We start from the raw sequence: 25,782 nt of genomic DNA on the forward strand, positions 1-25,782 counted from the left end.
TCAATCACCTCCCTGTCCCCACCTCTGTGTGTCACTCGTGGGTTCCTACTGGGAGGGAGGTCTTTTTCCTAATGCCCCGTCCACTTATTCACCAAGGATTATCGAGGGCCCACCATGTGCCAGGCCCTGTTCTGAGCACAGGGGCTTAGCCACGAACACAGACCTCCTACCCTCACGAGCTGACATTCCAGTAGGAGAGCTAACCCACGAAGAGACATCGGTTCAGGTCTCTGGCTCTTCCTTACACCTCCGTCCTTCGCCGCAGACCAATCCTAAATAAATCACACACAAGAACAGGGCACGAAGGAAGCATTCCGGATCAAAAAGTGCCGAGTGTGACTTGGGAACATCCCGAGAACTAAACCGCTTGCCTCACTGAACTGGCAGACTTTGTTCCTGGTCCCCCTAGTAGTCACCCTGGCCCGTCAAAGCCTCTGGAATAGTATGTGTGTAACAGAGCTGGACAATAAAGTGCCCTGTTTACCCGTCTCATGCAGGGAGCATACGCCCACGGTTTCATGGTCTCGGAGCCACACTCTCTGGACAGAGCCTGATTCGGGATCCCCAGCGAGAACAGAGGCCAAGGCCCTGTGTTTAAAAGCACCGGAAATGGACTCTGAAAGTTCTAGTTCAAGTACTGGCATTGCCACTTAGAGCACAGCCCCAGGCATGGAGCTTTTCTCATGCCTCAGTTTCTTTTAGGCCATCTCTACAGTGTCTTCCGGCTTTGAAGTCTCAGGGTTGAGACCAACCATCATTAACACGAGACTCAGCAGATGCAGAGATTCCTTCGGTGAGCAACATGAGCCCCTGCCCTGGGACCTGGGACCTGGTGGGGGAGCAAGCCCAGTGAGGAGCCTGTGGGGAGCATCCTCCGGGATACACTTGACTCCTCCTTTGTTTACTTCCTCCCTTCTACCTTCGAACTTGAGCAAACTCAGATGGAAATATCTCCGGGCCGCAAGGCAAACCTAAAATAGAAGTCGTGCAAAACCTCTGGTGGTCCCATTAGTCTCCCCTCTGTCCACTCGGAAACCATCCCAGACCTTGTCTGTCTCCTGGTCTCTAGACAGCGAGCCTAAAAGAAGTCTCCCCGGTAGGAAATGCCTGGTCGGGATGGAGGTGACCCAAGTACAGAACAAACGGCCTGCTGGCCGCACACCACAGGACAAGGACTCACCTAGGAATCTGCCCAGAGAAGAGTGAGCATCTGTTCTCACTTCAACTCACTGCGTCTCCCTCCAGGCGAGCCTGGAGGAAAGAAAATGTGACCCAAATGTCCAACACCCCCCAACTCAAAAGAGAGCTGCTCTCTCCCACTGCCCTCATGTGAGGAAGCCAGGTCCTGCAGGTTTCTGGAGCACTAATGCAGCTGGAACTATAGGTGACCAGCTAGGGCTCAAACAGGTGCTTGGCACAGGGTGACATGTGGCCCATGGGCCGGTTGACAAAACCACCAAGAAAGCTCTAGAAAACAATATTCACTTAAAACAAACAAGAAACATACCGTCATGCTAGGTCTCAAAAATCAAAACCAGACAGGCCCATGGCTTGATCGCAAACACTAAAAATACATGTGCTGATGTCTAATGGCAATTAGGGGTGGTTTTCTTCCCTTCTCCCACAAGACCCGGCAGGTCTTTTAAAGGCCCCTGATAAGAGCACAACAGAGATGCAGGCCCAGGGGCCCTCTACTTGGCAGAAATGAACTTTGACTGGTTTTGCTTACACGTGTACAAAGGCAGGACTCAAAGAGTAGCTTCAAAGTTGGCTGGGTGACCCCCCAACGGTGCAAAGTCCTGCTTTGCACACCTGTGGGGGAATTTTTGTGACTCTCCCAGGCACCCACGGGACCCGGCTACCGTCCCCTCCAGGTCGACACCGGCTAGGAGTTTCCATTTTGCCCAGAAATAAAGGCGTTCAGAGTGCCCTTAGCAGCTAGGCGCTCCGCCCGGCAGCCCGAAGGTGGGCCACCAGGATGGCCATTCACTGGACCGCTCCGACGGGGAAGGACGGGCACCTCGCAGTGTCCCAGTGAAAACGCACCCAGGCTACGGCTCTGCCTTCGCCCCAACCAACGCAGAGCTGAGAGACAGATACATTAAGGACCGTTTCGGGTTAGTTAAAACCCACGCAAGCACCGCCCTGGCCTCTTAAATCTTCCCAAAGTACAGCTCAGACTGGAGGGAAGCAGTTGCTGCGACCATAAAAGTCATCTTAAAAGGCAAGTTGGAAAAAAAACCCCGATACGCACTAGTTAGCAAGTCCGCAGTTAGGGGGGCGGTGGCACTAGGGCCGGGTCTGTGGGATCTGCGCGCCTGCAGGGGCTGCCCCGTCGGTACCCGGGTCCCCGCGCCCACCCGGCAGCCTCGGCCCCCCTCCCCCCACCCCGTCTGACGCCGGCGATCACACCCCACAGCTCCGTCCAATTAGGAAAATGACCGCGAGGAGACGGCGAGTGGGCAACGAGGAAGGGGAACTGAGACTAGGGAGGCTAGGGACAGGCCGTGGGGACCCCGCCAGCCGGCGAGCACCTTCAACAGGTCCCAGGCCCGGGGCGCCCCGACGCCGGCCAGGCGGGGGTCCCGCAACGCACGACGTGCGGCCGCCGGCTGCCCTCGGGGGGCACCCCCAGCCCCCCCCCCCTCAGTCCGCTCGGCCCTCCCCCGCCACCACCACCCCCCTCCCGGGACGGCGGGGACGCGCCGTAACCGTCCCCCCACCCCCCCCCCCCGCACCGGAGAATAAAGTTTGTGGGCAGCCGCAGGGGCGGGGCGGCGCGGCGAGGGGGTGAAACTTTGAGTCCCGGGCCGGGTGCGGGGGGAGCGCGCGGGGCGCCGGGACACCCACGTGCGGGCCCGGGAGCCGCCGCCGCCGCCGCCGCCTCCCCGGCCTCCCGCTCCGCCGCCGCCGCCGCCGCCACCGCGGCGCTTTCCTTTCATTTCTGCTTCTCTCTCTCCCTCTCTCCCTCTCTCCCTCTCTCTCTCTCATTCGCGCGCTCTCCTCGCTCTCGCCCTCTTTCGCTCGCTCCCTCCCTCCCTTCCCCCTCCCCCCCCCCCCAGACGCCATCTCTCCCTCTTTCCCCGGCTCTCCCTCTCTCCCTCCAGCTCCCCGGCATGAGGGAATGTGGAAGTGAAAGGAAAAGACGACATGTTTGCAGCGCGGCGCGGGCCTGCGCGCGGCCGTCCCCGGGGAGAGGCGGGGGGCGGGTCGGCCGCCGCCGCCTCGACCCACCCCCGCGCCCCCCGCGCCCCCGCCGGCGCGCCGCCCGGGGCTGCGGGGCCGGGGGCCGGGGGGCCGCGCGGGACACTCACCCTGGTCCGGGCGCGGCTCCTGCGCTGGGGGCCCTCGGCGGGCCGGGGCCGGGGCCGGGGCCGGGGCCGGGCCGGGGGCTCCTGGCTGCCCACCGCCCGGGCTGCTGCTGCGCGCCCGCCGCCCGCCTCCACGCGCGCCCGCCGCCTGCTCCTGCCGCCCTCCCTCCGGCTCCTCTCTTTCTCTCCCTCTCTCTCTCTCTCTCTCTCTCCCTCTCTCTCCCCCCCTCCTCTCTCCCTCTCCTCTCTCGCTCTCTCTCCCTCCTGCTCGCTCTCTCGCTCGCTCGCTCGCTCTCCCTCCCTGGAAGAAGGGAATGAGGCAGGGCTGACGTGAAGGGATGCAAAACAGCTCCTCCTAACCCAGCTCGCAGAGGAAGAGAGACAGAAAAGCAGCCCTTTTATCTCTCTTTTGTTTTCTCACTTCCTTCCACCCCCCCCTCCAGCACCCCCCTCCTGTCAGCCCAAGTTTTCTTTTCTCTTTCTACCGCAGAGAGGATTTTTCTTCCTTTCTTTCTCTTTCTTTCGGTTCAACTCTCCCACTCAAATTGAAAGCCCTGGAGGGTTTTCTTTCTCCTTTTTTTTTCTTCCCTCTTTTCTTCCTTCTTCCTCCTTTCTTATTTCTCTAAAAGGGTTTTGTTTGCTGTGGGAGTTTCGTTTGAAAATCAAGTCACGCCTTTTTTCCTCCTTTTCTCTCTCTCTCTCTCTCTCTCTTTTTTTTTTCTCCTCTCAGCAGAAAAGGGGAACAAAGATTAACTGAAGCGGGGGAGAGGGGGAGCGTCTGAACCTCGCATGGAAATGGGGGGCCCGGCCCTGCCCCGCACAAAGGGGGCCCGGGGGCTGCGCGCCCCCTCCCCCCTGGGAAGCCCGGGGCGTCCTCCCGAGAGGAGGGTCGGCGGGGGCGGGGGCCGCGGCGGCGGCGGCGGCTGGGTGCCGGCTCCTTCCGAAGTGCGGGCGGGGGCCGCCGAGTCCGCCCCTCCCCAGCCAGGGGTGGAAGGCTGGGTGTGTTCTTTACTTATATATTTTTAAAGTAGGCAGATGGGCTTGGAACAAACATCCCCGCAGAGCACTGAACTGTAAAAGAGCCTTTAAACAGCTGTTTGCAGAGCCCTGGACGGCCAGACTCGAGGGAGCGGCGCGGGCTGCGAGCGCCGGGGCCGGGGTGGGAAGGGGCTCGGAGGAGGCGCTGGGATCGCCCCCCCCCCCCCCCCGCCGCGCCTCCGCCCCCGAGGGCTCTCCGATCCCGGGGCCTGGGCCGCGCCCCCCACCCCCACCCCGGGAGCGAGGCTGGGGGGCGCCGAGGCGTGGCCGTTCGCGGCGCGGGGGGTCGGGCCCCAGGCGCCTCCCCGCGGGGCCGCGGGCTTTGCCACCGCCTGGCCTCCCCCCGTCCCCCCCCCCCCCCCAGACCCCGCTCCCCGGGCAGGGGCCGGACCTTCGGCTTCCAACCTCCCGAACGCCCGCCACTCGGAGCCGCTTCTCGACTCCGACGCTGGGCCGGTCTGGAGTCCTCGGACTGAGCCGGGCAGAGCCGCCCGGAAGGGTCAATTATTCATGGGGCGCCTGGGCGTGCTCCCAAGACCTGCTCTGCCCTCAGCTTCTCCGGAGAAGTGGGGAGAAGGCAAGGGAAAAGTTCCCTGAGCAAAGTTGGCCACATTTCTCATTTTCCCAAGTAAGCGTTGAGCACCTGCTGGATGCCTGACCCACGGACGGGGGCTGCCGCCAAGGGGCTGGGGAGAAACGTGAGGTCTCCGTGGGCCCCCAGGGTTTCCGCAGGAAACAATGCCGGAGCGGGCTGCAGCCCGGGACCGGGTCATCGAGAGGAAGGAAAGCCTGAATCCTCACCCCTCCCTCTTCTCTTCCTTCCCCTTCTCTTCCTTCCTCCCGGCTGCTTCTCCTTGGCTCCACCCCTTCTCCTCATCAATTCCTCCCACACTTCCCTGCTCTCCCTGGCTTTTCACTGGAGGGTCCCTTCTCCCAGCGGGGAGCAGATGCTGAGCCCCATTGTCTCTCCCCCAGTGACTGCAGCCTCCCGGGGACGGGACCTGCCACTCTTCACCCCTCCCCCCCAGCCCAGAGGCCCGGGCCTTTAGAGACTGGAGCCCCAAGGCCACTGCCCCTCGCCCCACCCTAAACCGGCTCCCGGTGTTGTGAGCAATGACTCCAGTCGCTCAGAACGTGGTTTGTTTCTGACTGGGAGTGAGAAGACAGTAGCCGGAGACTGCTTCAGCCAGGGGGACACCATGGTTTTCACATCAGGGCACTGAGCCCGGGATGACCCCAGCGCACTGGCCCACTAAGCCATCTAAATAGGATAGAAGGGAAGCCACATTGCTGTCATTATTTATATACTCCCCCCTCAGCGCACCTCAGCTGTGTCCTCCAAACAAAGCAAAACGCAGCTCCGATAATCAAACATTCATTTAACAAATGCTTACTGAGTCCCTACTCTGTGCCCGCTCCTGTGCTGGATGCTGAGGACCTGGCCGCCAGCACACGTGGCCCTCGCTTAGGCTTTGTAGACCCGCAGGGGAGGGGAAGAAGCCAGGAGGCCGGCAACCGCAATGCCATGAATGAACCAAGGAGGCACCACAGAGCGTTCTTGGAACCGGGGTGATCAGGGATGGCTTCCTGCGGGAGGTGACATCTAAAAGTAGGCCTGTGCCAGGCAAACGCATGGGAAGGTACAGCCTGTCCAAAGGCCCCAGGGCAAGAGAGCACATTCTCACAGATTCTTGGAAATAGCCACAAGTATTTGCTGCAGTGGGGGAGTGGGGAGTGAGGAAGGTCAGGGCACACAAGTCAGGGAGGGCCGAGTGGGGACTGTGTCAGGGCACAATCAGCGAGATGGGCCCTATCAGCGAGATGTTCAAATTTTAGCTTCTCCCACTTGCTAACTTCAAGAACTTGGGTGAACAACAGTCTCAGTGAATAACTTAGACTCGGTTTCCTCACTTATACAATGGGGTCAAGAAGTCTTGCGCGGTGCAGAGACGGGGTCTTGTGTCTTAAGGGCGGGGGGCTCGCTGGCTGCATATCCTGGGCAAGTTGACGTAAGTTTCCCATCTGTAACATGGGGATGAAAACACCTGACCCCCAGGGTTGTTGTGAGGCTTAACTGAGCCCATGCCTAGCGTGTGGTGCATAAGTGCCGATACCTGGTGACTTTTATTCATTATTATTATAAATCGGGGAGTGACTGCCAGGGAGGTGCCCTTACAACCTGGGAATGACTTTACGTTCTGGGCCGAAACCAAAATGACTCACCGTGTCAGAAACGCGATGGGCTGTCCGTGGAGTTGTGGCCTGAAGAACAAACAAGAATTAGAAGAGGGAGGCCTCATAAAATCCAGGAGGGCCCCGCTGAGCAGGCAGACACCTGGCTGTGTTTGCTCAGCGAAGAGAAGTAGACACAGAAGTTCACACTGAGGGGGGGGAGAGGGAGAGAAAGAGATTATCGACTCCTCCGCAGCCCGAATTAAATCTCTTAAAACCTCTCAGGCCTTTGCTTGGGTTCCTCATTCCCCCAGCAACCTGCAGATGAACTTGGCACCAGGAAAACACCCCCCGGTTGGAGGCAGACACCGACGTTCCAGTTCCTGCATTGTAAACATTTTATACTTCTATTATTTCTCTGTGACACAAGTTCATTGTGAAAGAATTTGAAAATCAGCTAAGCCAAACTGAGAAAGAACCCCCTGGAGAGACATTATATTTTGGCGTATATTCTTGGGTGTTTTATACCCACATATCCACATGTAAATGCACATCATACTAAAACTCCAAAGTCAATCTTGTTAAACAGATGAATGATTACACATGTAAATATGTTATTTTCACAAAATTAACAAAAATGGCATAGCCCTATTCCAGCTGAATCACAACCACTTTTTAAAAAAGTGTTCTTTAATGCTTTATTCTTGAGAGAGAGACAGAACACGAGTGGGGGAGGGGGCAGAGCGAGCAAGGGACACAGAATCATCAGAAGCAGGCTCTAGGCTCTGAGCTGTCAGCACAGAGCCCAATGCGGGGCTTGAACCCACGAGCCTTGAGATCATGACCTGAGCCGAAGTCGGACGCCCAACTGACTGAGCCCCCCGGGCGCCCCTACAACGATATCTACCCAGCGATAGGCCACAAATATCTCTCCCTGTTTAGAAACACAGGGTCACTGCTAATGAATGATGCCATTCCATATATACATATATGCATGTATCTTAATTTGTTTAAACAAATTAATTGTTGCACTGTAGGATGTTTCCACTTTTATGAACCTACTATGATAAACAGATTTCTACAGTCACCTTTACGCCAGGTAGATGTCGTATTCTGGTCACCCTTTTGCATACGAGGAGACTGACGCACAGAAATGTTACAAAAAACCCACAAAACTTCCCAAGGTCACAGCTATGGAGCGACTGAATCAGTGTTTCTAGTTGGGATTTCTTTCCAGCAAGTCTGTTTTCTCCTTTTCTTCTTCTTCTTTTTGTAAAGTTTATTTTGAAACGGCGGGGGCCGGGAGGGGGGGCAGAGAGAGAGGGAGAGAGAGAGAATCTCAAGCAGGCGACGCACCGCCAGAGCAGAGCCCAACGTGGGGCCCGAACCCACGAACTGTAACATCATGACCTGTGCCGAAATCACTGAGACACTTTTAACCGACTGAGCCCCCCGGGCGCCCTTGTTTTCTCCCTTTCTTTAGAGTAACTGTGCTCTCCACCTACCTCCCTGATACCTTTTTCTCTCACAGATTGCCGGTGAGAACCGGTCTGGGCAGGTGACCCACTTCCTTCTCTGGCACCTTTTTAATTTCATTAGGGTCCACGTCTGGGGGTAGTTGGGAGGCACGAAAGCAGGTAATATGTGAGACGGGACCCGTGGCGCTGTAGTTCATAAGTTGTAAAGCTTATGTGAATGTCAGGAGCTACCAGCAAGGGCCTAGATACACAGTCAGACAGCTGCCAAGACTGTTCAGCCAAGTCCCCTCTACTTCCCCAACCGAGGAAGGAACGCAGGATTCCCATGAGAGAGGAAGAAATCAGCAGTTGTGAGGCAGACTCAGTAAACGGAGGCCTCTCCTGGGCATGCCATGGTTGCCTGCCTAGAGCTGAAATGGGAAGGAAGGTTTGTTATTATAAGGTTTACTAATCCTCATGATTTCCCCGAGGGAGGATGCATTCATGCCACAGGCCTTCCAGAATGTTCGTGCCCATCTCTGAAAATCTGAGGAATCTTGTAAGCTGAGAAAAGGGATGAAACACAGCTCTTCAGTGTCTCGATTGATGTGTTCGCCAGAGTAACCGCTTGGAGATTAGCAGGTGAATATTAAAATGTTTCTTTCGTTGACAGAACAGACATTTAAAAAATATATCAGTGCCTTTGCAGTGTTCAACATCTGGATTTTTAGTATCAAACCTCCCGAGTGGAATCCCGCCAATGGAAGGCGTAGGACCCCAGGGTTGAATTAAAAGGGACTGCGGAGAGCGGAGGTGGACGGACGGGCTGGATGCCGGGAGACCCAGAACGGGTGGAGGGTCACTGAGAACGAGGCTAGGGGCTGACGTCCCACAGAAAATGGGCACCCACTCACGGTCCTCAGAAGTATAGTAATAATTTAGGAATCACCAGGGTTTGCAGGGCAAACCCAAAGAAAAGCAAAAGCCTGTGTGGACAGGTGGGGGCAAACATCTGACCTTTGCAAATTATTTTCCCAGGAGGAATGACAGGGTGCCATCGAATAATCCAGCTCCTCTGACCCCTTCCTTGTGACCGATGGTGCACATCTGCGTGAGTTAATTCCCATCATCGCTTGGATCCATAACTTCACTGGCCTTATTTGCAAAAATACAAGAATAAAAATATGCCCAAAGAAACAAAGGCCATCGACCATAAACAGGAAACTGCCAGCTTCACCAAACAGTTAAAAACAAATACGTAAAAGCCACAATGACGACACGTATGGCTATGGGAGGGCTAATCAGTACACAGCCTGGAAAATAGACAAGTTTCAAAGCCACTTTAATTCAGTAACTTTCATTCTAGAAATCTGAGAGAAATGGGTACATGGGTGTCTTAGTCATGTTAAGCATCCGGCTCTTGATCTCTGCTCAGGTCTCAATCTCAGGGCTGTGAGTTCAAGCCCTCACATGGGTGTGGAGCCTACTTAAAACAAAACAAAACAAAACAAAACAAAACAAAACAAAACAAAACAAAACAAAACAGCACACTGGTGTTTAGAAATCTGAGAGAATCAGCAGGGTGGGGGATGCCTGACTGGCTCAGTCAGAAGAGCCAAACTCAAGTCATGTGACTTGAGTTTGAGCCCCATGTTGGATGTAGAGATTACTTAAAAATAAATAAGTAAACTTAAAAAAAAAAAAAAAGAATCAGCGAGGTGGACAAAAATGTATGTTAAGGGTGTTTATCAAAGTATTATTTATGTTGGCAAAGATTGCAGACAAAAAAATAAGGAGAAGGAAGGAAGTAACCTAAGTATTCAACAATGAGGAAATGTTTGAAGAGCCTATGGCATGCACATTTGATGTAGTACTTTTTGGCTATTAAAAACCATGTTTTTGGGGCGCCTGGGTGGCGCAGTCGGTTAAGCGTCCGGCTTCAGCCAGGTCACGATTTCGCGGTCCGTGAGTTCGAGCCCCGCGTCGGGCTCTGGGCTGATGGCTCAGAGCCTGGAGCCTGTTTCCGATTCTGTGTCTCCCTCTCTCTCTGCCCCTCCCCCATTCATGCTCTGTCTCTCTCTGTCCCAAAAAGAAATAAACGTTGAAAAAAAAATTAAAAAAAAACCAAAACCATGTTTTTGAAGAATATTTAATGACATGGGAAATGTTTGTAATCTGCGCGAGATACAAAATTGCATAGGCATCAGAATTATATTTTTGTACAATTTTGCATATACATATAGATTTATCCCCAAAACACATATAAAATGCTGGGAAGGAAACACAAACAACTTTCGAGAGTTATTTCTGTCTGTGGGAATTATAGGTGATTTTTATTTTCTTCTTTTTCTCAGTCTGTTTGCCGAATTTCTATGCTGATAATAATCTTATTTTTTTTAATGTTTTTTGTGGGGGAGGGCAGAGAGAGAGGGGGACAGAAGATCAGAAGCAGGCTCTGCGCCGTCAGGGCAGAGCCTGATAGGGGGCTCGAACTCACAAACTGTGAGATCGTGGAATCGTGACCCGAGCCGAAGTCGACGTTTAACCGACTGAGCCACCCAGGCACCCCTGATTATATTATTTTAAGCAATGAAGATCTCCTCTCCTTAGGTGACAGTGAAAAGACCCAGGCCAGACCCTCAAGGGGCTTCCAGTCCCTAGAAGCGACAGGCAAGCAAACAGGAAGTTAATTCTGCAGGACGCAATTAGGTCTCCTCCCTTGGGAACGTTCGAAGACCTAACGGTAAAGAGGAACCAGCGTTTTGGTTGCTGCTGGTTTGGGCTCCGGGCTGAATAGACTATCTATTGTGAAAGTGTATTGTGCACAAGGAGAATGGGGCTTTTTATGAAGGGAAATCAAGAGGGTGCCCGGTGGCAGGGTGGTTAACTGCTAGGCGCGGGGAGGAGGAGGCAGGCCTGGGGGTGGTGGGTGGGCCGTGGGCAGGGCTGCCCTGAAGGCCCTTCCGAGGCGTCCTCCCGGCCTACGTGCGGGTCACGGTGTCCAGGACTCGCCGAGTCCTTGGCGCTGTGTTCATCGACAGGAGCTCAGCAAATGTCTACTGTCCCTCCTAAGAAAAGATGAACGAATAAGCCTATGGCATCAGGGATCACGCTCGTGAATTTCCTTTAAGGCATTAATTAAACATGTTGTCTGGAAAAGAAAGACTCCATTGTGAAGCCATGATGCCAAGCAAGACAGGAGGCGAATTTATAGTCTTCACCAAGGCGGCAAGGGGTGTGTGTGTGTGTGTGTGTGTGTGTGTGTGTGTGTCTGCTTTCACATCAGGAGGGACCTGAGTTCAAGTTTGAATGCAGCCACGACTTGAGTCTCAGGAGCTCTTGGCTGTGGCAACTTGCCAGCTGTGTGACCTTGGCCAGACTCTGCCTCTGAAAGCTTCACTGCCTGGAAAATGGGCTGAGGGCAACCTAGGCTCAAGAAGGTCAGATGAGATGATGCCTGCAAGGTAATGCTGTGTAGACAGCAAAGCACTCTGCAAACGGAAGGAGCTTTTAATGTTAGCATGATTACCTGTAACACCCCCAGGCATCACCTGCTTGGCAGGGACAGGGGAGGGGTACCTCAGGGTGATGGCTTGGCTGTGTCGAATCTTCAGACACGAATTCTCTTCTTGGTCTCCATCTTTTGCCTTTAATCTTCGCCTCATCAACAAACATTTACTGAGAATCTGCCCTGTGCCGGCCACCCTCAAGAGTCTCCCAGGCAACCAAGGGTGACACGTGTAAGACTAGTGATGACTTATCCAGGAACAGGAGAGCCCAGCTCTTGGCTTTGGGAAGACTTCTTAGAAGTGGTGACGTTTAAAAGGAGTCTTGAAAGAAAGGCGGGAATCCGCTCAGCAAAACAAGGGAAGAGTTTGAGCAGGGAATAGACTTTAGGAAGTTCCTTACCCCCCAGTTTCCTGCTCTGAGGCATCCTACCTCACTGCTGAAGGAGACAATCCATGCAAAGGGCCTTTCCCAGAGCCTGGCCTCTCGTTGCTACTGAAAAAAAGCCCGTTCTTTGTCCTCTTGGCATCAAAGTCACTTCCCCTTAAGCTTACTTCTTGTTCACAGACTGCTCTTTCCCCCCAGTTCCTGGAGGTACTGACTCTTGGCTTGGGCTGCAAGCTACTCAGCCTATTTTCCAGGATCCACAAAATACTTCTAAAAGTGGAATTTTCGGGGCACCTGGGTGGCTCGGTTGGTTGAGTGTCTGACTCTTGATTTCAGCTCAGGTCACGATCTCTCGCTTGGTGGGATCGAGCCCCAGGTCTGCCCTATCAGCACAGAGCCTGCTTGGGATCCTGTCTCCGCCTCTCTGCCCTTCTCCCAGCTTACGAACTCTCTCTCTCTCTCTCAAAATAAATAAATAAACTTAAAAAAAAAAAAGGAATTCTTTTCGCTTTTTACAAAAATGTTTATTTAGGGGCGCCTGGGTGGCTCAGTAGGTTCATTGCCTGACTTTGGCTCAGGGCATGATCTCTCAGTTTGTGAGTTCAAGGTCCACATCGGGCTCTGTGCTGACATCTCAGAGCCTGGAGCCTGCCTCGGATTCTGTGTCTCCTTTCTCTACCCCTCTCCTGCTTACTCTCTCTCTCTCTCTCTCTCTCTCTCTCTCGCTTTCTCTCTCAAAAATAAATAAAAATTTAAAAACTGTTTATTTATACTGAGAGAGAGAGAGAAAGCGAGACAGAGAGAGAGAGAGAGCACGCACAAGTGGGGGAGGGGCAGAGAGAGAGAGAGAGAGAGAGAGAGAGAGAGAGAGAATCCCAAGCAGGTTCCACAATGTCAGCACATAGCTGATCATGGAGCTGGAACTCACGAACAGTGAGATCATGACTGAGCCAAATTTGAGTTGGAGGTTCAACTAACTGAGCCACCCAGGGCCACCCCTCCCCCCCACAACAAACTGGAATTTTCAACCTTAAAGAAAATTCCAATAAATTTGCTTTTTTTAATTGAGAGAGAGAGAGAGCACAGCGGGGGAGAGGGGCAGAGGGAGAGAGAGAGAGAGAGAGAGAGAGAGAGAGAGAGAGAGAGAGAAATCATAAGCAGGCTCCATGCTCAGTGTGGGGCCTTGATATGGGTCTTGATCCCATGACCCTGGGATCATGACCTAAGCCGAAATTAAGAGTCAGACGCTCAACTGACCGAGCCACCCAGGTGCCCCCTTCAATAAATTTGAAATAGAGACATCATATGGGCCACATCCTTTGTTTACGATATGCTAAAAGTAGACATAAATGTTAATTGACAATTTAAAATTCTCCACAATAGCTCTTAGATAAAGGAGAAAATGAAGAATAAAATGTTCGTTTGGAAAATAACAGGAAGAACCAAATCTACCAAAACCAACAGTGTATGTGCAAAGCGTTACTCAAAAAGTTATTTAGCGGGGCGCCTGGGTGGCGCAGTCGGTTAAGTGGCCGACTTCAGCCAGGTCACGATCTCGCGGTCCGTGAGTTTGAGCCCCGCGTCGGGCTCTGGGCTGACGGCTCGGAGCCTGGAGCCTGTTTCCGATTCTGTGTCTCCCTCTCTCTCTCTGCCCTTCCCCCATTCATGCTCTGTCTTTCTCTGTCCCAAAAATAAATAAACGTTGAAAAAAAATTAAAAAAAAAAAAAGTTATTTAGCTTTTAAGATGATTTTACTATTAAACTCAGAAAAAGTTAAACAAGACACTCATCACACAATTTAGAAACATTAAAAAACAAAACCCCAAACAAAAATAAGGAAGCGATCAGGAAAAAAGCCAAAAAGAACAGGAAAATGGAAAACAGTCCCATTGATGCATGTGTCCTTGAGTTGGTTCTTTTTGTAAAAGTGAGGTCTGAAAAATACAATGGATAAACATCACAAAGAAGAAAAAGAAACAAACACAAGAACACAAGGTGAAAAATGGTGGGAATAACAAACAGATCTTAAAAAGAAAAATATGAAAGGATCTTACATGAAGTTGCTGACAAATCTGAAAACTCCAACGAAATAGGTAATTTTCTTTCTTTTTTTAAAGTTTTTTTTTTGGTGTTTTGTTTTGTTTTGTTTTGAAAGAAAGAGAGAGAGCACGAACAGGGGACAGGCAGAGAGAGAGAGAGAGAATCCCAAGCAGGCTCCACACTGTCAGCACGGAGCCTGATGCGGGGCTCGAACTCACGAACCACGAGATCGTGCCCTGAGCCGCGATCAAGAGTCGGACCAAACCAGGCGCTTAACCCACCTAGCCACTCAGGCACCCGGAATAGGTAATTTTATGGGGAAAAGAAAAAATGGAGACGTTCCTCGGTTTGACAGAATCAAAAGTAGAAACTCTAAAGTACCTCCTTCAGTTTCTGCTCGGAAACACCCTGGACAGACAGCGGTCCCCGGGCCCACTTTCCAAAGCCCCGCGCCCCCCACCCCCCTGTGTTTCCATTTTTCCCACAGCGTTTCACACCATCTGATATGACATATGCCTAATTGCTTACTTGTTTCCCTTCCTCTCTCCCCACTGGAATATGAGCTTCCTGCGAAGAGAGAATTTTTTTTTTTTTAATTAAACTTTTTATTTTGACATAATTGTGTTTTTTTTAATTAAATGTTTTATTTTGAGATAATTGTAAGAAACCGTGTGGCTTCCTGCTGTATACCTACTGCACAGAACCTGGGCCTGGCACGCAGCAGGCATTTGAAATAAATACTACTTTAATGAATAAATGCATTGAGGAAGGATTTAGGAAAGATATCAAGAACACTCTCCCCCAGAGTTCTCAGTCCAGAGGGTTTTACTGGGGCGGGGGAGGGTGTCTTTTATAGCTTTGAGGCGTGAGGAACCCCGTGTTCTATAAGTCAAACCAGAATATAGCATTTTCTATGTGAAGAAAACTGCCTTTTTTTTTTTTTTTTCCAAGAGAAGACTTGAACAGGGAGAGACAGACCCTGCACCTGAGGTAAAGGTTGAATAATGTGCATGTAGAAAGGTCAAGTGAATTTACAAGCTTAGCGCAAATCTGAACGTGATTCTCTTTCAGACTTTTACCAAAAGATTATAAAATTCATTGAGCAACACAAACAGGTAGAATTTCAAAGACAATTTTGTACAACGCGAGTAAGAATGGAGGGAACAGATCTCTATATAAAACGTATTGGAAAATTACAATATTTAAAATCGGGTGCTATTAGGGCAAAGATGTAGTTATTTTATTATTTTTTTGTTTCAAGTTCTTCTTGAAAGGGTGTACAATTATTTAAAAAAAATTTTTTTTCAACGTTTATTTATTTTTGGGACAGAGAGAGACAGAGCATGAACGGGGGAGGGGCAGAGAGAGAGGGAAACACAGAATCGGAAACAGGCTCCAGGCTCTGAGCCATCAGCCCAGAGCCTGACGCGGGGCTTGAACTCTCGGACCGCGAGATCGTGACCTGGCTGAAGTCGGACGCTTAACCGACTGCGCCACCCAGGCGCCCCTACCTATTTATTTATTTAAGTTTATTTATTTATTTTGAGAGATGAGCGAGAGCGTGAGCAGCAGAGAGTCAGAGAGAGAGAGAAAGAGGAGAGAGAGAGAGAATCCCGAGCTCTGACAGCGCAGAGCCTGACTCAGGGTTTGAACTCACCAACCGTGAGATCATGACCTGAGCCGAAATCAGGAGTCAGATTGATGCCTAATCGACTGAGCCACCCAGGCACCCCTGTTTGTGTAATTTTAAAAGATAAAGTGAGGACAAAAACAAAAAGGTAGACTGTGAAATATTTTTAAATATTTTAAAAGCCATCTCTAAAAATTATATAAAGAGCTTGTATAAATGATTTTTTAATTAAAAAAGTCTTTTTTAAATATTTATTTTTTATTTTTTTTAAATTTTTTTTTTCAACGTTTATTTATTTTTGGGACAGAGAGAGACAGAGCATGAACGGGGGAGGGGCAGAGAGAGAGGGAGACACAGAATCGGAAACAGGCTCCAGGCTCTGAGCCATCAGCTCAGAGCCCGACGCGGGGCTCGAACTCACAGACCGCGAGATCGTGACCTGGCTGAAGTCGGAAGCCTAACCGACTGCGCCACCCAGGCGCCCCTAAATATTTATTTTTGAGAGAGAGAGAGAGACAGAAGGAGCGGGGGAGAGGCCAAGAGAGAGAGGGAGACACAGAATCCGAAGCAGGCTCCGGGCTCTGAGCTGTCCGCACAGAGCCCGACGTGGGGCTCGAACTCACAAGCGTGGGATCATGACCTGAGCCAAAGTCGGCGGCTCCACGACGGAGCCCCCCAGGCGCCCCAATTTTTTTTAACTGTAAAATCCCAATAGATAAATGATGAAAAGATACCATGAGCCAGGTCGCTCAAGAGAAAACACCAGAAAACAAAACTAGAAGAAAACGTTCATACTCACAGCTGTTTCAACTAAAGGCTAGCACGGCGGGTTCCGATTCCAGCTTGCCTTCTGGGCCCCAGGGCCAGCTCCATCTTGGGACGTGGGCACGTTGGGGGAGCCTGCAGCAGAGGGAGGAAAGGGGGCAGTGCCAGAAGGGGGCCCCCTGCCCAAATCCTCCTAGCTGGAGATTTTGCCAGAGTTGGCCTCCTGTGCAGCGGGCGGCCCTGTCCTGCCTCTGCACGGCCTCCCTGCCTTTTCTGCGACAGGGCCCCGTGTGGGGAGCAGATCTGGTGGGATGGCCAGGCTCAGACAAAATAGAATTCTTTGCCGAGGGCTGACCACCTGAGAAAGGGGAAAGCTTGGCTTTGGGGCTTCCCAGAGCTAGGAGGAAACCAGGGGACAACGCGGGCAGGCTGAAAAGACAAAGGGATTTTGAGTGTTTTGTTTTGGTTCTTGAGATACAGTGCGCTTGCGTGTGGGGGGGAGGGGCAGAGAGCGAGAGAGGAAGAGAGAGAATCCCAAGCAGACTCCACCCTTTCAGCTCAGAGCACCAACGTGGGGCTCGAAGTCAGGAACGGTGAGATCATGACCTGAGCCAAAGTTGGGTGCTTAACCGACTGGGCCCCCCGGGCTCCCACGGGCCTGGGCCAGCTGCCCTGTAATAGCCTTCTGACCCTCTCTCTGTGTCCACCCTGGAGCCCTCTGACCAGTCTTTAAAGTCTTACTGTCTTAAATCCTTTTAATGGATATCTATTGCTCTCAGGATAACTCAAGGTAAAAAGCGACATTTATTAAGCAACAACTGTGTGCCAGGCACTGTGCTTTATCTCCTTCAGCTCTTGCAACCCTGTTAGGCAGATACCATTACTTCCAGCTGGCTGGGCCACCGTCAACGAATTCATTTAGTGACTCAGTTTTATCACCTGCTAAGTGGGGATAATACTTTATCTCACTGGGTTATCGTGAGGATCAAATTAGTTACATCACGTCAAGTGCCTAGAGCGTGCCCAGCAGGTCGCAAGGGCTTGTTAAATTTAGCTAGGTGTTCGAGAAGATGCCCCCTTTTGCAGCCAGGGAAGCAGAAACAGAGAGGTTAAGAGACTTACCCAACCTACCCACCCCCCGGTTGCTAACTGACCCAGTCGGGATTCACACCCAAGCCTGCTGACTCCATCACTGTGCTGGGTTTTCAAGGAGAGTCCCAGGGGCCCTGCCTGTTACTCGCCAGCCCCCTCCAAAGCCATCTTGGTAACCTTTGCCTGTTGCAGCCCCTAAATACACCTCAACCCTCCCACCTCTGCCCTTCACGGTCCTGTCTCGTCTCCTGTGGGCCTTTGTCTCCTCCAGGAAGCCCTCCCCGGACCTCCAGGCCAGATTAGGGCCCTGGTAAGTTCCTCCCGTAGGTCCGAACCCTCCCCCCACTTCTTGGCAATACTTTGTGCCCTAGCAATTATTGAATTGTTCGTAACACTGTGTTTGCTGTCTGTCTCTTCTAGCCTGTGGCTCTGTAAGGGTGGGGACCGTGTCTTTTTTTTTGGGGGGGGGGTCCATGTCTTTCTTAAAGCCCCCAGTGCTCAGTCAATGTTTAGAATGAATGAATAAATGTCTGAATGAACCTGGGGTCAATCATCCTTGTCAACTAGATGCTGCAAAGCTCTTCTCGGAGGGAAGGAGGTGATGAGGGGGGACTCGGTTGGAGATCCAAGCCGGGCAGAGGCCATCTAGGATGACCATGAGGAGAGAGGGGTTCATTGGTACGAGGGACTGTGGGGGCCAGCTGAAGGGCTTATCGAAACACAGAAGGCAACGTATCCATGGTCAGAATCTTGCTCGAGCTCTGACGCTTGAGGGCCTGAGTGCAGAAAACTGCATAGAGAGGGCCTGGCACATAGTAAATGCTCAGTAAATGCTGGTCGTTCATATTAATGGAATAATCATCTGAATGGAGTTTCTGGGAAAGGCTGTTTTACTTGGGAAAAGGGAAGGAAGGAGGAAGAACACGTACAAAAATATAGAGAAATTGGAAGCACGAAGCGTTTGTGTGTGTGTGGTCTGTATGGGGGTGACCAGGGTGCATCTGTGGAAGCACTCTGGGTGGCGAAGCTGGGAGAAGGGGTTGTGGCCAGAACGGAAAGGTCTTGGATGCTGTGTTAGGCTATCTGGGCTTTATCTTTTAAGCCAGCGATTCCCAAAGTGTGTTTGTTAAATGACAATGCATAAGGGGCACCTGGGTGGCTCAGTCGGTTAAGCGTCTGACTTCGGCTCAGGTCACGATCTCGCGGTCCGTGAGTTCGAGCCCCGCGTCGGGCTCTGGGCTGATGGCTCGGAGCCCGGAGCCTGCTTCCGACTCTGTGTCTCCCTCTCTCTCCGCCCCTCCCCCGTTCATGCTCTGTCTCTCTCTGTCTCAAAAATAAACAAAACGTTAAAAAAAAAAATGACAATGCAGAAGAATGGCTTTGGTTTCAAATGAGGCGAGGGATTGACGGAGTAAAAAATAGTCAGAACGGGTCCTTTACCGGAAGACTGCTTGGAGCGCTTAACTTGTCCTTTTGTGTTGGGATTCTGTAAGAGGGCATGTGGTATAAAGGGTTTCTTAAACTTGCCTGACCCAAGAATGGGGGTTCTAAGGAACATAAGGAAGGTTATAAGAGATGCTGCCGTGGGCCCTAGGCAAACCTGAAAGGTCTTGGGCGGGGCGGGGGTTGCAAATGACGGAATCAGATTTGTGTTTTAGGCAGAGAAATTCTGTGGCGTGGTTGCACTGGGGGGAGAGCACAGGGAAAAGGAGAGGGAGGGAAGTGTGTAGTCGGTAGCTCTTGGGAAACAGAACCGGCACAGAGAATCACCTTCCCTGGTCAATGTTGGGGGGGCGGCTTTGGCCTAGGCTCAGCTGGGGTGCTGTCGCCACACTTCTAGACGGTCAGAGAAGGGAAAGGCTGAGTGCTGGAGACACGGGGGTTTGAATGCACCTGGGGCTGAGACTGGCCCCCTCTCCCACCTGTTCCCTCCCACAGGCTCAGATAATTCCTCCCTAGGCCCACCTTCTCGCCTCCACTGTGAACAGGTGTCCTCCAACCCGGCCCGATGCACCACCCCGGTGCTATGGAACCACCTCCTGGATTACGGCCCCGTCTCCTCCCTTGGATTCCACCCGTGGGCCCCAAATGACCCAAATCGTAGTAGAGTTACAAGACCCACTTCCGCGCACATCTGTAAAAAGAAGATGTAAGACAAGTGTTCTCCTTGATGTACCTATGTCAAGAGAAAGGAAAACCATAACATGTGGAGGGAAATTCAACATGGCAGAGAGCGCTGGGAGCCCCTTCAGACCCTCACTGGGGTCTCCATCTGGAAGCTCATTCTCATTCATTGGTGTGCTTTTTCCCAGGCAGCAGCACTCAAAGCAAATAAAGGCAAGGTTTCAGATCCAAAATCCTTTTTATTTATCATCCACTGTTGGAAGTTTTGCTCTCCCTTTTTCGTTACAAATATCCAAGCATTTCCACTCTATTATGGGTTACATTTAAAAATGTTAGGCTAGTTTGGGAAGTTTACAATAAAAAAACTCCCCCTCCCTTCTCCCCACATGGGCAGAGATGTGCTGAGCTCAAAACTGATTTTTTTTTTTTTTTTTTTTTTTTTTTTTTTTGGGACAGAGAGAGAGCATGAACGGGGGAGGGGCAGAGAGAGAGGGAGACACAGAATCGGAAACAGGCTCCAGGCTCTGAGCCATCAGCCCAGAGCCCGACGCGGGGCTCGAACTCACGGACTGCGAGATCGTGACCTGGCTGAAGTCGGACGCTTAACCGACTGCGCCACCCAGGCGCCCCAAAACTGATTTAAAAATGAATTTCTGGAGGATAATTTGTCTGGAAGCTATTTGGCATAGCTGTGTGGCCACAAAATTGTGGATCTGTTCATGAGTTTGTTCACCCCAAGGAGACTTTTGCATTCTTTTTTATTTTTTCTATTTTTTGTTTTTTACAATTTACATCCAAATTGGCATGTAGTGCAACAGTGATTTCAGGAGTAGATTCCTCAATGCCCTTTCCCCATTTAGCCCATCCCCCCCTCCCAGGACCCCTCCAGTAACCCTCAGTTTGTTCTCCATATTTATGAGTCTCTTATGCTTTGTCCCACTCCCTGTTTTTATATTATTTTTGTTTCCCTTCCCTACGTTCGCCTGTTTTGTCTCTTAAAGTCCTCATAGGAGTGAAGTCCTATGATTTTTGTCTTTCTCTGACTAAGTTCACTCAGCATAATACCCTCCAGTTCCATCCATGTAGTTGCAAATGGCAAGATTTCATTCTTTTTGATTGCTGAGTAGTACTCCATTGTATAAATATACCACATCTTCTTTAGCCATTCATCCATCGATGGACATTTGGGCTCTTTCCACACTTTGGCCATTGTTGATAGTGCTGCTATAAACATGGGGGTGTCTGTACCCCTTTGAAACAGCACACCCGTATCCCTTGGGTAAATGCCTAGTAGTGCAATTGCTGGGTCGTAGGGTAGTTCTATTTTTAATTTTTTGAGGGACCTCCATACTGTTTTCCAGAGTGGCTGCACCAGCTTGCATTCCCACCAGCAATGCAAAAGAGATCCTTTCTCCGCATCCTCGCCAACATCTGTTGTTGCCTGAGTTGTTGATGTCAGTAGACTTTTGCATTCTTTTCCTTTCTTCTCCTTTCCTTCCTTCCTTTATCTCTCTCTCTCTCTCTGTGTTTTTCTCATTCTTTCTGATATCCAAGACCCCCCCCCCCATCTTGCTTCTCTTGATGCAATCCCAATATTGCTTGGAGGGCTCCCCCTCCACCGTTCTAAGGCCATGCCTGGGTGGGTATTGACCCCACCCCAAGGGTGGCATGTGCCCAGCCAACCAACACATGTTTCCCTGTGTCAGTGTTGAGCCAAGTCAGGCCAGCTAGAGCCAGTGAGACTCAACCAGTCGTCTGACTTGTTGGACTACCTTTTCCCTCCTCCGGAGAGGGTAAGAGGTTTGGGGCTGTGGCCGCCATCTTTCCATGATAGGAAAGTGAAGCCATCATGGAGGAGACCAGAGGCGAGGAGCTGGGATGGGACTCAGCCTTTGATCCAGGCTGGGCTAGAGGTTTTGCTCTATTAGCCATGAACCCATTTGGCTTAAGCCAGTTTGGGTTGGGTTTTCTGCCACCTGGCAACCAAAAGAGCCCTCACTAGTTCTCTCTCTCTCTCTCGTCCACTGGTCTCTTCTGCATTAGCGGGCCTCCTGGCAGATTCGCCGATGCCCCGCTGTTGAGTGAAATGCACTACCCTTCTCTCTCTCCTTGTAGGGTGAGCAGTGTGTACATGACTTGCCGAAAGAAAAGAAACTGTTTTTAAACAGTCTGAGCTCCTGTCTCCTCTGCCCCTGCAAATAGGCCAGTCACATACGTTCCCAGGGCTCCAGCAGACACTAGCTGTCCTCTGGCACCTGTCCTGAAGCCTGGAGTAGTTCTCCTGCAGGGACAGGCAGCCAGCCTGGGGCAGAAGCAAGGAGACATGAACCCAGGGTGTTCTGAGCCTCCCGCTGGCCAAACTGGCCAGACCTGCCTCTCCCGCCCCTTCTCTGGAGGCAGGAAGAATTCGCGCGCCCGTGTTTGGAAGAATAGCGAACCGGGCTTTTAGGAGGGGAGAGAGGTGGGGAAGGCATCAGCCAGATCTGGGTCCGGATCCTCATCTCACTGCTCGCAAGCTGTGTGCCAGGCGCATGTTACTGAGACTCAGTTATCTCATCTGTAAAATGGGCAAGTGGAAACCCATCTCCGAGACGTGTGAGGCAGCTAATGCGTGCGCCTCTCTGGCACCTCGTTCAAAGCCCGGCACGCGGTAGGGTACCCCTCGAGCGTGTCCATAGCTGGCTCTGCAAGTGATGGTCCGTAATTATGTGAGCGCAGGAACGAGGCTGCTGTTATCTTTATTTCAGCGGAATTAATTATTCCTTAGACAAGGGATGTAATTTACGGTGAGAGACAAGGAAGGGAAGCAAGAGGAAGAATAATGAGAAAACAGCACGTGCTAGGGAGGAAGAGCCACGCGAAACGCCGCTGTCTGGAGATCTTTATGCCGACCCTCTGCCAGCCGATGCCAGGAGCGCTGGCCCAGGTGTCGGGGAGCTGGGTCCCAGCCTGCGGCAACCCCTCCAGAAACTCACATCCCTTGAGTTCTGGCTGAGATGCTTTCCTCAACTGCGTGACCTTGCGTGGGTCACAGCTTCTCTGAGCCTTGTGTTATATCTGGAAAATGAGGGTAAGACGCTTGTCTCTTTCAACAGGATGGATGTGGGGACTGGAATGTGGAATGTGGAAACACTTGTCAAATTCCCTAGAATCCTAATATGGTCCCAGATGGCCTAAATATTCTATGGTTTGGGTCCTGCCGTTTTCCAATGCACATTAAACAAACTTTTTTTTTTTTTTAATTTTTTTTTCAACGTTTTTTTAATTTATTTTTGGGACAGAGAGAGACAGAGCATGAACGGGGGAGGGGCAGAGAGAGAGGGAGACACAGAATCGGAAACAGGCTCCAGGCTCCGAGCCATCAGCCCAGAGCCCGACGCGGGGCTCGAACTCACGGACCGCGAGATCGTGACCTGGCTGAAGTCGGACGCTTAACCGACTGCGCCACCCAGGCGCCCCTAAACAAACGTTTTTAACATACTTTTTCTACATCTGTTTCGTGCCCTGGAGGATGGGTATGGTGGGGACAGGGTGGGGAGAGCCGCAGCACAGAATTGGGCTTGGGCTGGGCTCCCTGCTGGAGGAGGTGGTTGGGGGTGGGGGCTGTTAAACGGGGCAGGGCCTCAAGTGGGAGAAAGGAGGCAGGCTAGCCACTTAGGGGTCAGACAGACCTGAATCTGAATCCTGGCCTCCCTCTGGGAGATTTGGGACAGATCACCTCTGAGCGTTCCAGCCTCCATTCGTGGTCATGAGAACGTTACTGTGCAGACAGAAAGAGAAACGTGTAAAACACTTAGCACGGTTCCTGGCGCCTTTTCAGCCTCCCTGAGTTTTGCTTTGTTACCAAAGGAGGAAAAACGAATCAGAAACTCAGGAACCCCCGAGTCCAGCCTGGGTTAATTCGGAAATGAATACTTAACCCTCCAAGGGCGAGTCTGATTTTCAAATGTGCTGGTCTTCCTTCATCGAATACTACTTGACTGGCTTAGAATGGCAGCGTGCGGACTCTCACGGTTGGAAGGGATGTTAGCAGGGCCTGCAGCCTTGGCCTCAGGGATCCTGGGCTCTGCAGAGTTGCATCAGTGCCAAGAAGGCCCAGTCGGCAGGGATCCAGGCTATGCTGTTGAAGGAGGTTTACAAACCCCAGGGCTCCGTGCGAGAGTCCATTATGGGGCTCCTCCGGTGAGGCTGAGGCCCTTCTCCGAAGAATCCTGCAGGAGTAGACTTCATTCAGTACCTTGCTTTACCGGAGCAAGAGTCTAGTGTCCCGTCATGGGCAGCCGTGTCTAATTTTATTTTATTTTTTTCACGTTTCAGATATTTATGTATTTAAAAGTTGATTTATTTATTTTCAGACAGCAAGAGAGAGTGCGTACCCACAATCGGGGGAGGGGCAGAGACAGAGGGAAAGAGAGAATCCCAAGCGGGCTGGATGCCGTCAGCGCAGAGCCCGACTCGGAGCTCGATCCCAGGAACCGGGAGATCATGACCACAGCCGAAATCGAGCCAGATGCTTAACCGCCTGAGCCACCGAGGCGGCCCAAGTTTCAGCTCTGTATTAATCCGTGTACAACCCAACACATACGAGCACCGTGTTGTGCATTTGGAAGGGACGGATTTCCTTGTATATGTGGAAAACCGTGTGGATGGTTTCTGGAAGAGCTTCATTCTAAGCAGCTTTACAGTGAAACACGTTATTTAGAAATCTGGGCCTTCCTTCTTCAGTTTGGTGTAATCTACATGCCCTGAATAAAACTTGTATCGATCATTGGAACCCAATTTGTTCAGAGTTCTGGGTTATTTTTCTGATCCTAACTGACGTCTGGAGGCCAGGCACAAGACATACGGTACTGCCCCGGTACCTCCACCCCCAATAAATGTGAGGAGGGAGGTCAAATTCGGATGCTTCTTGGCCTGATTGAGGATCTGGCATAACATGGTTGTGGCAGGGGCCTCAGGTCCAGAAGGAGAAAAGATCAAATCTGCAAGGCCAGGCACCAACTGGTCTCTACACCCTGTGTCCAATTTTAGATAGATTTCTCGAATTCTCCATTCCTAAGGAGCAGGCTCCAGCATAACCTACCAGGAGCTCCAGGATTCTGCCTGATAGGCCCTCCTGGGGATGAGCTGGCGGGGCTGAAGGCTCATGCTGAACAGCAGAAGGAGAGATTCCAGAATCCTTGAGAAGTCAATCCTTTTGGCTGGACTGTCTGGGCGCCAGAGGCCAATGGAACAAAGAACACTGTCCTGAAACCTTACGCCGTAATTAATATCACTGAGGCTCCGAAGGACATCCCATCGTTCTAATAAAAAATGAAAGCCAAGGAGGCTCAGTGCCCAGACTGGCCGGCAGACACTTGCCAGACCAGGCGCCTCCAGCAGAGGGCGCGCTCAGGGATGGGAGGTGCCCCCAAGCCCTGTCCCTTCTGATCGGGCTCAGCCAGAGCAGGGCAGATCCCAGGAGACCCGCTGCCCAGGGATGCGAGTCATTCAAAGGAGAGGCCTGGGCGTGTTGGGGGTGGGGGAGATAGAGAATGGGGCACCTGCTTCGGGGGTTGACCCCAACTTTGCACATCCGTTTGTCACTCATTTGTCCCTCATTTCGCACTGACTGGGTTTCCACTTAGTGCAGGGCACGGTCGGGTCTTTTCCGCACACAGCTTCCAGGTTCGGCTGCTAAAGACGCCACTCGAATCACACGCTTCCGCTCCAGGACCTGTAATGACTCCCCATGTCCATGGGTATCATGTGATGTCTCTGCCTTGTGTCAAGGCCTTTGATGGCCTGCCTTCTCCCTTCCAATGTACGTGCACCGTTTCCCTCAGGCCGACTGGGGCCCTCACTCATTCTTCCCAAACTGCCACCTGCCTTCTCGTCCGTAAAATGGCACCGGCAGGCACCCCCCCCCCCCGCCCCCGCCCCCGCCCCCCGCCCCCCGCCACAGAGTCGCTGTTGTATGGGTTACATTAGCGAACACGAGTGAACCACATGCCTGGCACACAAGGGACATTTATAATAAACGACCGTGCTGATGATAATGATACTGCTGCTAAACTAATTCTTTCCATTTTTAACATCCGCCCCCCCCTCCTCTCTGCCCAACCCAAACGTCTCTGCCCTTTGCAGCCCGGCCTACAGCCACCCTTCTTTCCAGAAGCCACGCAGAGTCCCTTTGGGCCAGTGGTTTGCAAATCTGGGGCATTGGGACTCACCTGAGAAAGTCTTTTTTTCTTTGGCATGGCTTAAATTTTTTTCTTTT

General features: G+C 51.8%; 1 protein-coding gene and 1 long non-coding RNA gene across 2 annotated transcripts in view; one reads left to right on the forward strand and one right to left on the reverse strand.

The window, feature by feature from the left end:
* Positions 1 to 3,411, reverse strand: part of ZNF710 (zinc finger protein 710) — a 67,247-nt gene extending 63,836 nt beyond the window's left edge. Inside the window, exon 1 of the mRNA XM_043553936.1 lies at positions 3,315 to 3,411. The gene's annotated coding sequence lies outside the window, so the exon portion shown is untranslated. The remainder of the gene's footprint in view (positions 1 to 3,314) is intronic.
* A 4,493-nt stretch (positions 3,412 to 7,904) lies between these two features.
* On the forward strand, positions 7,905 to 10,833 carry LOC122467557. Its single transcript, XR_006293013.1, has 3 exons — positions 7,905 to 8,620; positions 9,017 to 9,089; positions 10,589 to 10,833. It is a non-coding gene; the product is annotated as an uncharacterized LOC122467557 (long non-coding RNA).
* Positions 10,834 to 25,782: the final 14,949 nt, after the last annotated feature.

This window comes from Prionailurus bengalensis, chromosome B3, assembly GCF_016509475.1.
Source record: "Prionailurus bengalensis isolate Pbe53 chromosome B3, Fcat_Pben_1.1_paternal_pri, whole genome shotgun sequence".
NCBI classification, from domain to species: Eukaryota; Metazoa; Chordata; class Mammalia; order Carnivora; family Felidae; genus Prionailurus; species Prionailurus bengalensis.